The sequence below is a fragment of the Callospermophilus lateralis genome, chromosome 7 (assembly GCF_048772815.1).
Source record: "Callospermophilus lateralis isolate mCalLat2 chromosome 7, mCalLat2.hap1, whole genome shotgun sequence".
Taxonomy (NCBI): domain Eukaryota; kingdom Metazoa; phylum Chordata; class Mammalia; order Rodentia; family Sciuridae; genus Callospermophilus; species Callospermophilus lateralis.
Genome location: NC_135311.1, coordinates 106,649,819 through 106,664,241, shown reverse-complemented (window position 1 = coordinate 106,664,241; position 14,423 = coordinate 106,649,819). Strand labels below are relative to the sequence as shown.

Genomic DNA, 14,423 nt, shown 5'->3' with positions numbered 1-14,423 from the left:
GAAATACTACTTTAAAATATGCTGGGTGGGCGACTGTACTCATTTTCTAGTAAAGAATACTAAGATGCAAAAATGAGAAAAGAGAAAATGTTCCAGTCATTGTTCCCATAGCTTCTTTGTACTTATCCACTTCCTAGACTTACTGAACCTCTCATGATTATGATATCCAAATTCTTCACATTGTTTCTCCACAGAGACTTCCTCTCATTTCTGTCCCTTCAAAGCCTATTAATCCTACAAACCCACCTCAAACTATGCCTTTTCCGTGATTCTACATGGGCAGCTCCAGGCCATCTCAGCTCACACATTTTGTAGCACTCTTGCTTTCTTTTAATTGCTCCATAAGTCTTAGATTGGTTTGGAAGTTCCTTATAGACAGAGATGCTTCTGAGAAATGCTGGCACTGTGAGTGAAGGATTAAGACTCACCTGCAGGGGCTTGGTGTTTCATTGAGAAGACAAGGGGATAGAAGCACATGAAGGAAGGTGTGAGGGGGAAAGTATAGGAGATAAGATCAAGAATAACAAGAATGGTTCTGTTTCCAGATATAGCAGCCTGGAGAAATGTGCTAAGTAATAGATATAAAAAAATTATAACATGCTAATGATTTTACAGAATCTTTTATCTTTCTAAGACTGCTTAAATGGCCAGGTAGGAAGTCAGGTCGTGGGATTTCTGTGGAAGAACAGAGATTACATAGCATGGATATTTGTCCACATATTTTATTATATTAGATTTAAATATTCTAATATTTTATTATTAGAAAAAAGGGGATGAAGAGGTAGACCATCAGTGTAAGATGAGCAAGAACCTGAATGTGTCAAGGAAGAAGATGGGATGGTAGATACCCAGCAAAAGTTTAAAAAAGAAATAGGGCTTTCCTATAAACCTCAGTGGTAGTGCCAAAAGTTGTCTAGGAGTATGCTTAGGCCCACCAATATAGTTCATTTAGCCCTGATCCATCCCCAAGCCACTGCAAATAAACATATAAATAGCAATCTCCTTATAAAGCCAACATAGTTTTAATAGAAATCCCCAAGGCATGCCTCCTAACCAGATTGCTACCCAAAATCTTCCTACTTTGAAATTCAAGAGCTACCAATGATGAAATAGAGAAACAGTGACCAGAAGGGTGCTTACGGAGTGAGAAGAAGTCATTCCCTCCTGATTCTTTAAATGTGGGGTACTTCCCAAGCAGGCAATAGGAGAAGTAACATCCTTCAAGAAAGTCAGGCCTGCTGGGAGCAGTGGCACACACCTGTAATTCCAATGGCTTGGGAGGCTGAGGCATGAGTTCAAAGCTAGCCTCAGCAAAAGCTAGGTGCTAAGCTAGGGCTAGAGATGTGGCTCAGTGGTCAAGTGCCCTTGAGTTCAATCCCTGGTACCTGCCACCGAGAGAGAGAGAGAGAGAGAGAGAGAGAGAGAGAGAGAGAGAGAGAGAGAGAGAAAATATGTCAGGCCTTACCTGGTTTATTCAGCACACCTTTAACTATTGTATACCAAACACAGTGTGGTTAAGACAAAGGATAAAGGAAGTGGTGAACTAAAAGAGATTATTAACCATGCAGCTGTTTTCCAGAGGACAAAGTGAAAAGCAGAAACTTTGAGAGAGGAAAGAAAGTAGTGAAAAGTGAAAAGTAGAGAGAGAATAACTGACCAGTGCAGAGAAGAGAAAACAGAGAATATACAATGCTCTACATTTGCAATGTGGCTAAAGATGCAAGAAAGTGAGGCCGGCAGAAAAGTCTCATCTAAGGGGTTCAGATTTATATTTATGAAAATTCCAATGAAAGTGGCCTTGAGGTCTCCAGCCATGTCTATGATAGTCACACTTCAGCCCCTGACACAGATATCTTAGTCCAAGTCTCCTGGAGCCCAAGGTGAGCATGCTTTCCTACACAGGTGGTTTTAACAATCATTAAGTCTCTCAGGTTATGACACTGTATTCAACTCTTAATTTACCAGAACATCCAATCAGGATCCATGCTTTAAATTCAATCATCCTAGTTTTCTGCTCTTCTAGCCAAATTTAGCAACTGGACTAAGCCTGCCGTCTCCACTGAATTTGATTGTGCACTATCAGGAAAATTTATCTACTGCTTGCAGCTGTCCCAGCTCCTCTCCTGGGTGGGTTGGAATGCCTAACCTGATTAGCAGACAGGGTAGAGGTATTGGGCCCTGGGGTAATCACTCAGGGAAGCTGAGAAGCTGCTCAGGGCTTAAATTTTCTAGACTCTGCCAACGGTACAAACGGAAATTCATTTGAGAAGGGCTCAGCAGGCCAAATTCATCAAGACTTTCAAGTAATGCAAGGAAAAAAAAAAAAAAAAAGGAAAACGGAGGGTTGGGATTATAGAGGACAAACCTCTCTTATTTAGAATGCACTTCTGGTTTTTATCTTCTTTTTCTTATTATATTTTCATTATGTCTCAGGCATTGTGTTAAGTGTTTTATATCCCTTATCATTTAATCCTCATGATAACCTTATGAGCTGGGGGTTATTAATATCCACTTCATGCGGACAAGAAAATCAAAACTCAGAAAAGTAAAAATTTCCCTGAGATTAAAAGGTTAGTGAGCAGCAGAGCTTAGGCAAGGGTGCCTCAAAAGTCTATGTTCACAATCCCTATGGTATTTTGCTACCATCTTTTTCCTTTTGCCACTTAACTCAGAGCCTTACCTTCTACTTCTGAAAAATCTAGTCTTTCACTGAAAACCCTTCAAACAATTCTATTTCTTCTCATTTAAGTTTGGCCCAAAAAACTCCCTCTGATCTCCCTGTGATTCAGGCATTAGCACCCATCTCTCTCTTCTTGACCCCTGTGCTTTATTCATATTGATCTATTCACAACTCCCTACCACTGTGTCTCCACGTCTTTATGCTTAATCTTTCTTCCACTGGGATTGCCTCTCCCACAATTTTGCCTGTTTGGTGAATTCCTACCATAGGTGCAACTTATGGTCAATTCATATATTTTAAAAATGAATGTATTTGTATGTTTTAAAATATTTTGTATTTTACAAATAAACTAATTAATCAATAAATAAAAGAATATATAAACACCTATCATTTAACATACTTCCTCTCTAAAGCTTTCCTTGACTCTCCAGTCTTCATTGATTGTTTTGTACTTTGAAAAATGATATAAGAAAAGAATTTTTTCACTTGCTGGGTCTCTTAAAATGAGCTACAAAATTAAATGGCTATTTGGATATTTTTTTCAGGAAATATAGGCTTCTTGACAGTAGGAACTGTATCTTTCCTGTCTTTCTTGTGATGGCACAGAGAGTTCAACAATACTTGTTAATTTTTTAAAAAAAAAGCAATGAAGAGATGAAAATAAGAATCATTTTGAGCTCAGTATAAGTAGGGGCACTTCAATATTCTGCTGAAGAGAAAGAAGAGGGGACAGCCTTATGGGAGAATAGGGCATGAGAAGCTTTAAGGGATTTCATAAAGAAAATTCCTGTATTTGATGTTAGGCTAGTCAAGGCAACTTCTGATTCCACTTAACAAAGAGAGTTCGAAATAACCCAATGAAAAATTATAACAATAGTGATAATAATTATTATGGTACTACTACCTATGTGTGTTCTAGACCATTATAAGCACTTTATAATGCATTAACTTCTTTATTTCTCACAAAAATCCTGCAAAGATGTTCCTATTATCCCAACAATATGTTGAAAGTGAAGGTAGAGTCAAGACCCCTTCTTAAGAGAAGAAGGTGTCTGTGGCTCCAGAAGACATTAAAAAGAAAAAAAAAAAAGTCTAACACCTGCCTGAGACCCAGAAAGATTCCAAGCCCTGGTATATGTGTTCAGGACTCAGAATAAAGGCTGGTCTATCTCTTGGAACAGTCTATCTCTTGGGTCCATCCTGATAATGGAAGAGGATATCCACCGTGTGAGGGGAAGGGTCTATAACTCTCATTCTCAGATTCACTTATTTGTGTATGTGCACACATTCATATATATGTGTCTGTATTCAAAATGTTTGCAAACATACTGTCTGTACTTCTATATCCCATTGTATCAATCCTAATGTATGCTTCTTTCCATTGTTAGAATGAATTCTCCTTGGGAGCTGGGATTATATAGTGTTCATCTTTGGTACTCCAGGACCTATACAGAGCCCTGCATAGAAGAGGTGGTCAAAAAATGTTAATGAACTGGAAAAATGAATGTATTGGTGGGAAAACAATTTCAGCCCACTAATATATGTAGAGGGTTTTCTCTCTCCATGTGAAACTTTGAATCATGCCCTAAATATATGATATTCTCAACCCCCCACCTGGCCTTTTAAAATGTGTTTTTTGTTTGTTTTGTTTTGTTTATAATTGCCTTTACCATACTTTTCTACATAGTGTAGCCCTATATAGAGAAGCAAGGTCCAGCTCAAATAATATTTCTTCTTCACTATCTTTCTCAGCAACTCCAGGATGAACTAGTGACTACAAAAATACTAATTTAGACACTGCTATATTTTTTATTCATCTCAAAATCCACAGCACTTAGTATAGTGTTTGAACCTAAAATAAAGCCCAACAAATGCTTATTGAATGAATGGGTCAATTTATGATTTAAAAAACAAATGAATAATTCCTCTCCCACTTACCATCCTCTTTGCCCTCTCCCCAAAATCATCAACTGAATTCTCAAAGCATTGTTTTAGCCACTAGAACACAGGTAGAAGAGAAGCCCAGGACCTAATGGAGTTTAGAAGTCTCTCTAAAACAACATTCTTTAGTTCCCCTCAGGATCCCTGGAATATAGAAGTTCTAATTTCCTTTCTAACCATGCAGAAAACAAAGATGCAAATAAATAAATTCTAACTCCAGGGTCTTCCTTTACAGCAAAAACAAATTTTCTCTTCAAATTAGTGGAAAGTGAAATAGCAAATAACCAGTCTTTTCAGGTTGTAAATCCTAAAGGAGATATGCAAAACAAGGGTATCATGAAGTCACTCAGATACTCCCAAAGGAAGCAACATGTATTAAGTGCCTCTGGTATGTCAATAGTGTGCTTCCTGTTTGATGTACACTACCATCTAACTAGTAAGTACACATTCTTTCCATCACACTGAGACTGGGCTACCTAAAATTCATGCAACAGTGTGGTTATAGTCTCCTGATTCCCCTAGTTTATTTATCTAGGGGAAAGAAGCAGACTTTCATATATCTTCCCAGGTACATTTAAAATTGAGATGAAATTTCATTCCTCTTCCCTTCGTGAAGACAGCTGAATATCTAATTTGACATGCAGGTCAACACATGGCCTTTCATCTACATTTGGCTGGAACAATCAAGACCATCACCTGGCTTGCCCCCATTGCCCCTCCTTTTGCTCTCTGATGTTTGTCACAGATAGGCTCCAGGCACAGATGCCCATATGGTAAGTCTACTCTTCCTAGGCAAACAGGACCTGCTCCTAATTCCAACCTTATCATCTGCCAAATAATTATAATAGTGCTCCTGTCACTAGCACATCTATTCTTATCTCTCTCCACATTTTGTCACAGCTAATCTCTTGGTGAGTCACAGGGAGAGAGAGAAAGAAAGAGTGAGGGAGTACTCAGATATAGGCAACACATTTTTACACCCAGGTTTCTAATCGTATTATCATCTTATCAGGGACTGATGGGCACTAGAGGTGGGAGGAGATAGATAGTGCTACATATTGCCAGCCAAATTTTTGATAACAAAGATACTGCTCCTTTCTTGAATTAACCCTTTTGTCCCATACACTGTATTGTTAGTTTATTTTATATGTAAGATTTTGTGTTGTTGTTAGTTCTTTCTGAAGAAGGACACCCACACACTATGGCAACAGCTGCTTCTATTAATTCCAATCGCTAAAAAAATTAAAGTCAATTACTTTGGCTGGTTTTGGGCTGGGGATTAGCTGAGATTGATTATTCCCCCTGAACATTGATAGCAACAATATTCCTACCAATTCGTGGCTGCTGGCATTAGGCCAATGTGTCAGAAACTCCAGGAACAGGTACCCTGTACAAGCAGAGACTCTCAGTTACTCTTTATCTTCTCCAACCAGATTCCTGAGAGGCAACAAGAAGACACTGGACAAGGAGCTAGGGGTTGGATTCTAGTCCAAGCTCATGTTGTATTCGTTTCCTCTCTGTGCCTGTGTATAAAATGTAGTTACTATCATATGTTCTGTTATCCATCTTTAGGTCGTTGTGAAACACTTAGATGAAAAGTACCATGCTTTCAAAACTATAATTTGCCAGATAGGGAATGATATATGGAACAGTGGCAGAATGGCGACTTTAGGCTGGGGTACCAGGCCATAATTGCAATAGTTCAGGTTTGCACTGAAGTTTTATACCCAGAAATTTTTTACTTTATTATTACATCATGAGTGTAATAATAAGAATGGTTCAGATTGTGAATACACTAGATTAAATCTCCTTGTAGTCATCTTGCAAGGAATTTAAATGAAGAGTTTAAATGAATGAATAGGTAAATGAGACAGAATTAAATTTCAAATGAACAACAAGAACTGTGTTCAATTCCATCTCTGGATACCTCTTAGAAACATAGTCATTGTACAATAGAGGAAAGATGTGGGCCTGGGCTCTAATCCACTTCCATAATTTCTTAGTCATGTAACCTGGGCCAGCATTCTGCCTTCTACAAAGTGAAAATAGTATGTAGCTCATATATTTATTGTGAAGATTAGACATTGGTATCTGGCACACAGTAGGTGCTCAGAAATTGGTAACCAAGATTATTGACATGCTCTATGTGATTGATAGTTGCCATTGTGGTCTCTCTTGGTCCAGAGCAATGAAATCCAACTTAGCACTGGTGTACTTAGGACATGAAATGGGTAGAATAGGTCAGGGTAGGGGACCAAAGAACAAATGAGAAGGAGATAATTTGAACAGGTATATGAAAGAAAATCAATGCTAGCTCTATTTCATCTTCCTGGCTCTTCCCAGTGGCAATGAACTCAATATCCTCCTTCAAATAGGTATATGCTTTGATAAAAATAAGTATGTCCAGACATAGGAGGGAATTATCTCCTTCAGGTCCACATGATAGTAGAAATATACACAGGTATTATGCCAGCTGGTAGCTTGTACCAGTGTACCAATGCTGCAACCTTTAAGATGAACTGAGCCACAAGATGGTGGTATTAATAGTAAGCCATAAAAGTAAATGATAGGTGAATGTGAAATATGTTTGGGAAATGGAGACTATGTAGTCCTGCTCATAGATAAGTCTGAATGTTCTTAGCACATTTATTGTAGGGAATAAATCTAAAATTATGTACTTTTTGGTTTAATTACACTTTTAAAAATCATTTACTAGGGGCTGTGGCTGTGGCTCAGCAGTAGAGCGCTTGCCTAGGCCCTGGGTTCAATCCTCAGCACCACATTAAAAAAATAAACAAAATAAAGGTATTGTGTCCAACTACAACTAAAAAATAAATATATATTTTTAAATATTTACTATTCTTTTATTATCAATGCACTAAATAACACATAAGTTCACATTTTACAAAATTTAAGTATTCTGTGTTTCCATTTCCCATGAAATACAATGATGAATATCCATCTTGTATAAAATATTGTATAAAATACTCTTGCATAAAATATTGTACAAAATATTCTAAAAGATAGTTAAGAGTTATTTTTTTAAAATATGACCAAATACTACAATTTGCACATATAAAAGCAGAAACATAGAAGAAAAATGGTTGAAATTATTCTAGAATAATTATGTATTCTAAATGAAAAACTAAACTTCAGGAATGATAGATAATACGGTTTGTTATTTAGAAAATATAACTGTTCTTCTAAAATTATTTCAATAATTTCCAATTATATTTTTTTGCATGTGTATAAAGTGGCAATGTCTTTTCTCAATTAGTAGAATTAAACCCAGCAGTATTATATAAGTATTATCTGATATTTCAAATAGAAATAGAAACTAGTTTAACTGAATTCTAATAGAATTCAATTGTTTTCCTCCATGGAATAAAATTAAAGCTTCTAAAATTTCATTTTACTGAAGGTCAAATACTTTCTTAGAGGTAATGATACAGCTAAATTTGGTAAAAATAAATTTCAACATTAAAGATAAAATTATTTCTTGTTAGGATAACATGAATGGAAACTTTGTTGAAAGCAATGCACGAGTTTAAATCTACAAATCTATGGAGCAGAAATTTATCTTAAACTGATTTGAGATGACTACATAGTTCATAATTGAAGCTGAATAAGCTTCTGTTTTCAATACTCAAAACAGAAACCATCATTGTCCAAATGTACACATAGAAACAGAAATATATAATTTTGTATGAAGTTAGCATTAACAATCCCTATGCCCAAATGAATTTTTAAAGTTTTAAATAGGTAAACACTCTCTCTTTACTGTCTGCATCAGTTGAATTTAAGAAATTTTGAGCCTTTAATAAGCTACTTTGTTAATGCTGATTTTGCATTTCTTCTATTGTTGCTGTTAATGAGACCTCTAAATTTTGGTTGCATTTTATTCAAAATTAATAGGAAATCTTTAATCAAATATTCAGTAAAATAAACACCAAAGTATCTCAGCTTTTAAAGCTTTTATCAATTTGCAATTATTGAAAACAAAGCTTACAAACAAGAAGATGGCATTGTATTTACAAAAGCAAAGGAGAAATCGAACAAATTAAATGATAAAAGCACAATTGGAATAGAAGATTTAATTTTGAAATTCTGTGATTATACTTTGAGATACCTCAATTAATGAGGAAAATTATTTGACAGAGTTACTATTTTCAATTGGGTACTTCCATATTATACTGAAGTAGAATAAAATTGAGAAGTTCTCCAGTTTTACAAAATTTATATTTTGTAAATCAAGAAAAAGGCTCTTTATTTGATAAGTTATATTTAAAAAATATTAAAGAAAATTTCTTTGAAGAAATCAAACAAGATAATAACTGGGAATAAGTGAATTGAAATATTTATATATTGGAATCTTAGAAATCTAATACATGAGAATATCCTCTACTTAGAATGATTTGCTCAGTGTTCCAGGTGCCTCAGTACCTATAGGAAAAATGTCTTTTTATTTAGGAAAATTATGATCTACAAAGAAGAATCAGTTGGACATGTTATTGACTTCAAATTTATTCGCCATAAAATGCAACTCTATGAAAATAGATGACAATATCATGAAAAACTAAAATAATGAGACCATGTTAGAAATTTTTTTTTCATAAAAATACCAGTGATAAATTATTAGATATAAAAGTATCTAGGAACTAATTAAAGCATGTAATTGCTTGTGAAAAATAGTGAATTGGGTGGATTTTAAGAAAATGAACATTTTTTGGTATTTTTAAAAGTTTGCTTTAATATACATAAATATAAATTGTATCAATATACATAGGTATATTAGTTTTATTTTTAGCTTGAATTTAATTTTTAAAAATTTATTTTGAAAATATTGTTTTGTAAGTGCACCAATGTTAATAAAACCAGTTTAGTTTCCAAAACACCATACAAAATTTTATAGTTCCCCTATTCAATTTCAGTTTGAATGATAAATTACTCAGTCATCCTATTTGTCTGTCAATCTGTTTGTTCTTCTTGGATGTTTTGAAGTCATCTCAAATTTAACCTGATTGAATTTGTTCTCTTGACATTATTCAAAACTGGGCTTCTGAAAGTTTTCCAACCTCATTGAAAAGCCCCACCATTCGCATACATCCAGAAGATAAGCTGGAAAACTGAGTTGACTTTAGTTTCTTGTTTCCTTTAATAAAAGTTGCCTCTTTTGTTCATTAAATGATAAATTAGGGCTGGGATTGTGGTTCATTGGTAGAGTGCTTGCCTGACATGTGTGAAGCACTGGGTTCAGTTCTCAGCACCATATATAAATAAATGAATAAAATAAAGGTCTATAAACAACTAAAATTTTTTTTTAAAGATAAAATAATAGCAACAGTATTGCCCAAGAGCTTCCAATGTTGTCATACTTCTAGACCTTGGGGAAGCGGAAGTTAAAAAAAAAAAAGTGATGTAATATGCTTTAAGAGAACTTAAATTATAATGGTAAAAGAGACATAAGTAAACAAATAAATAAATCAATATACAATATATCATAAGGTCATGCTAAATATAATGAATGTGAAAATAGGGTAATAAAATAGAGAATAATGCAGGAAGTTTTTTTTTTTTTTCCAAGCTAGGATGGTGAGACAAGTATCCATTTGATGGAAATTGAATGAAGTATGGAAAGAAGTAAGATGCAACTGGGAAAAGAGGAAAGAGAAAGCACAAAGGTCTAAGGGCAGTGTGTCTCTAAAACAGTGTGAAGATTAATGTCAATGAATGAATAAAGGAGGAGATTGGTAGAAATTTGAGGAGATGACACAATTATAAGTCCTTGCAGGCTTTGGTAAAGGCATTTGTCTGAGAGATGAGTGAAAGTAAGGAGACCAGTTTGGTAGCTATTGCAGTTGTCCTGGCCAGATACAGTGATGGGTTGGATAATGGAGGAAGCTGTGTAGAAATTATGGAATTTGGAATCTCTTTTGAAGGTAAAGACTCTTGGATTTGGCAATGGATTGGATATGAAATGTGAAAGTAAGAGTGAAGTTAATGACAATACTAAGCTTTTTTTTTTTTTTGGCTTGATATCATTTACTGAAAATTTTACATCTTGCTTAAATCTTTAAATTCTCCAAAAGATTTAAATTTATCTATCTCCAAAAGATATCTCCAATCTGTCTACTTGTCTATATTTCTCTGTTTTTGCTTCCCAGCCCAGCTTCCTTTTTTCTACTATTCCCCTCTCCATTCCCTTCTCCATACAGCCTTTATAAAGCTTTGTTGGATACTGACACTTCCTGGATTAAAACTCTTTCACAATTTCCAATTTTGGTGGAAGATAATCCAAACTCTTTAACATGACTTTCTTACTTTCTCAGATGCACTGAGTTCACAGTTCATCTCAGAACCTTTAAATACTTCTATCCACCTTGCTCTTCACCCAACTTTCTTTGCCTAGCTGATCTACTCTTTATTGTTTCTTTGTTTTAGCTCAAATGTTTTCTCTTGCCACCTAAATTAGACATACTTGTTAATCTCCCTTAGCACACTAGGTCCTTTTTCTAAAAGCATTACCTTAATTTAAATATGTATTGTGCTTGTTTATTTATAGTTACCTTTAAAATTAGGTTGTAATTTCCATGTGGGTGGGAAAAGTATCTGTGTTTTACTTGTCAGTGAATAATCTAGCATAAGACACAGTACCCGACACAAGTATCCTGACACATGGTAGACTAGTAGTAAATATTCGTTAACTAAATGGAGTGAATATGTACTGGTGGCATGTTTTGGATATAAAATATTCCCCAAACCCCTGTGTTTAAGCTAATGCAGCAACATTCAGGGATGTGACTTTTAGGAAATGATTGGATCATGAGGGCTCAAACCTCATCAGTGAATTAGACCATTTGATGAATTAATCATGTGAATGAAATACTGGAATGTGTTAGAGACTATAGACAGGTGAGGTTTGATTGGAAGAAATAGGCCACTGGGGGGTGCCCTTGGGAACTATAGTATATCTTGTCCTTGGCTCTTTCCTCTCTGTCTGTTTCCTGGCTGCCAGGAGCTGATCAGCTTTCTTCTGCCACAGCCTCTGCCATGATATTCTTCCTCACATCAGACCCAAAACAATGGAACCAGCTGACCATAGACTGAAAGCCCTGAAATCATAAGCCAAAATAAATCTTTCCTCCTTTATATGTTCTTGTTAGATTCTTTGGTCACAGTGATGGAAAGCTGACTAATGAAGCCAATAAGAGGATAATAACAGAGATAGGAAAGTTGATTGTCAGTGGCCTGCTTGGGACTAATGTCTTTCTCATTTCTTTGAGAGAAGCATTGTCTGAAACTTGGGCAAAATAGCCACCCCTACCTAGGCCCATAGTTGGCTAGTAGGTTCTCACTTTGTAGGGATGGCTATTGTGGCAGAGGGAATTCCAATCTGTCCCATCAGTTATATTTTGCCCAAATTTCAGTCAATGCTTCTCTCAAAGAAATGAGAAAGACATTAGTCATCCAGATAAAGGCTTCCTTCTTCCTCATTCTTTACAATGACAGAAACCCATATAATATAGCAGATTCTTCCTGCTTCTTTCTCTATCCCATCATGTAAGAACTTTAAAGTTGAGAGAATAATTGTCACTAAGTCCTACAATTTAAGGAGCCACTATGAGATCTTTCATCCTATGTAGAAATCAGCTGGTTTGTCAAAATAGGGTGGAGCAGTGGTGGTGATGGTGACAGGAATCTCATCATCATGGCCCTCAGCACAGAATGGCTCCCTTGCACTCAATGAGTAGAGTAATAAAGACAAGTTATGACCAAAGCTGGAGAGGGGCTTAGTAGCAGAGAAAGAAATGTAGGAAAACAGAACCATCTGGAACCACCATCTGATTTATCATCTCCTTAAACCCTATGATCCCTCCTACCCTTGACCCCAACCCAGCATAGGAACCAATTCTTCCCCCAGAAAACTGTACTGAGCTCCAGTGGAAATACTGAGAAGTAGATGATAAGAGTATATTAAAATGACCTAGACTACAAATAAGTCAGAAAATGGCCTAAATTTCAGGTTGCCAGATCTAGGAACTTAGCCAAAAGCAATATGAAAAATGAATTGGTTCAAACACCAGGTTTCTAAGCTTAGGGGAATAGGGCATAATAGAGAATGATGATGGAACCTAGACTGAAGTCAGCAGGTAAAGAAGTAGACTTCCAAGAAGAAAAATTAGGAGAGGCAGAAACCATGGGGGAAAGTGATTTTTCAGCTCTCTAGGGAGGGAAGTACAATCACAGTCTCAAGTGAATGACAATGTGATCAGAATAAGTGAGATAAAGAGGATTACTTAGCAAAAAAGATGTACATACCAGACTTCAGGCCAGATCATATGGAAATTATTCTTTCTTATTATGATAAAGATAATCAAGAGCAAGCACTACCCTATCAGGAATGAAAGACTGGCATATATATACAGGAAACAACATGGAAATCCTGAGGGGATATTCTCTAGGGTGTTAGTCTCTAGGCAGTATATGAGGAAGCCAAGGCCAGAGCATTGTTCCATATTAAAAATGATAACAGTTTGATGATCTACATATGCACAGGAATAACAGGCTTTGAGATATGAGATTTGGGTTGGGGAGGCAAAGCAATTACTGAGGAACAAATACTGAGATATAGCATAATCCTGGTAATGTCTGATTCAGAAAAAGGTAGTCATGCCTAAAGGTGCCCAAATAATTACTATAGAAGTGTGACAGGTACAAGACCTCAGAAGACTGGATTCAGTAACAAATATCATGTTATCAGGGTCAAAACAAGTATGGCCAGGGTTAGAATTTGAGACTGACACAAAAATCAGAGATAAGGAAAGTTCTACCATGCTGATATATAGAAACTAATTCAAAATAAGGTGGGGGTGGCAATAAGAAAAATAGAAGAAATATCAGAGGAGTAGCCAAAAGGGAATATAGGAGAGGGAGTAGGGACAGGATAAAGAAAGAACAATGGAATGAATCTGACCTAACTTTCCTATGTACATATAAGAATATACCACAGTGAATCTCACCATTATGTACATCCACCAGACACTAATTTTAAAAGATACTGTAAGTAAATAGCAGAAAGATCAGTAAAGTAGAGTGAAGGGAACAGGGGAAGGGAGAAGAGAAAAGGGGAAGTACTGGGGACAAAATCTGAACAAATTATATTTCAGGCTTTTATATTTATGTTAAAATGAATCCCAATGCTATGCATAACTAAAAAGAACCAAGAAAAAACAAGAGACCCAGTTAGTTCAGGAGTTAATTGTAATTCTGACGAAAAAATCCTCAGAGTAGGAAAAGCTTTCATCTTCTTGACCAAGCCTCTTACTCACTGTCTGCAAGATAAAACTGAGTCCTAGACATAGTTGGGTGTGAGTCCACAGGTGAGCTGGGTTGTTCAATCATAGGAGTCTACTAACACTTCAGCCCCCTAGAGGATCTTCATATAAAAAGAATTACTTATCTTTGGCCTCACTTCCTCTGGGAAGTCCTCCCTCCACCTAACATTAGTTGTTACTCTTAGCACCATTATCACTGCACAATCCTATGGTAATATACATCATATGGCATTATAGCTTAATATTGTTCTTCCTTATTCCATTAAAATGGCTCCATGTCTCTATTTGTATATCATACTTGTAATCCCTAGTGGTTAACCCAAGTATTATACCTCATAAACACCAAATAAATAATTTTGATTGCTTAAAAGAATGATTGCATGAATGAGAGAGTAAATAAGACAGAAAGTAGCAGAAGATAAGGTTGAAGAGAAGGGTATATTCAAGAACATGTAACTTAATGTATA

The 14,423-nt window shown here is 35.7% G+C and overlaps 1 protein-coding gene across 1 annotated transcript in view; it reads right to left on the bottom strand.

The window, feature by feature from the left end:
• Agbl4 (AGBL carboxypeptidase 4) overlaps positions 1-14,423 on the bottom strand; it is a 1,194,123-nt gene that overhangs the window by 490,254 nt on the left and 689,446 nt on the right. The gene's annotated exons all lie outside the window — the stretch shown is intronic.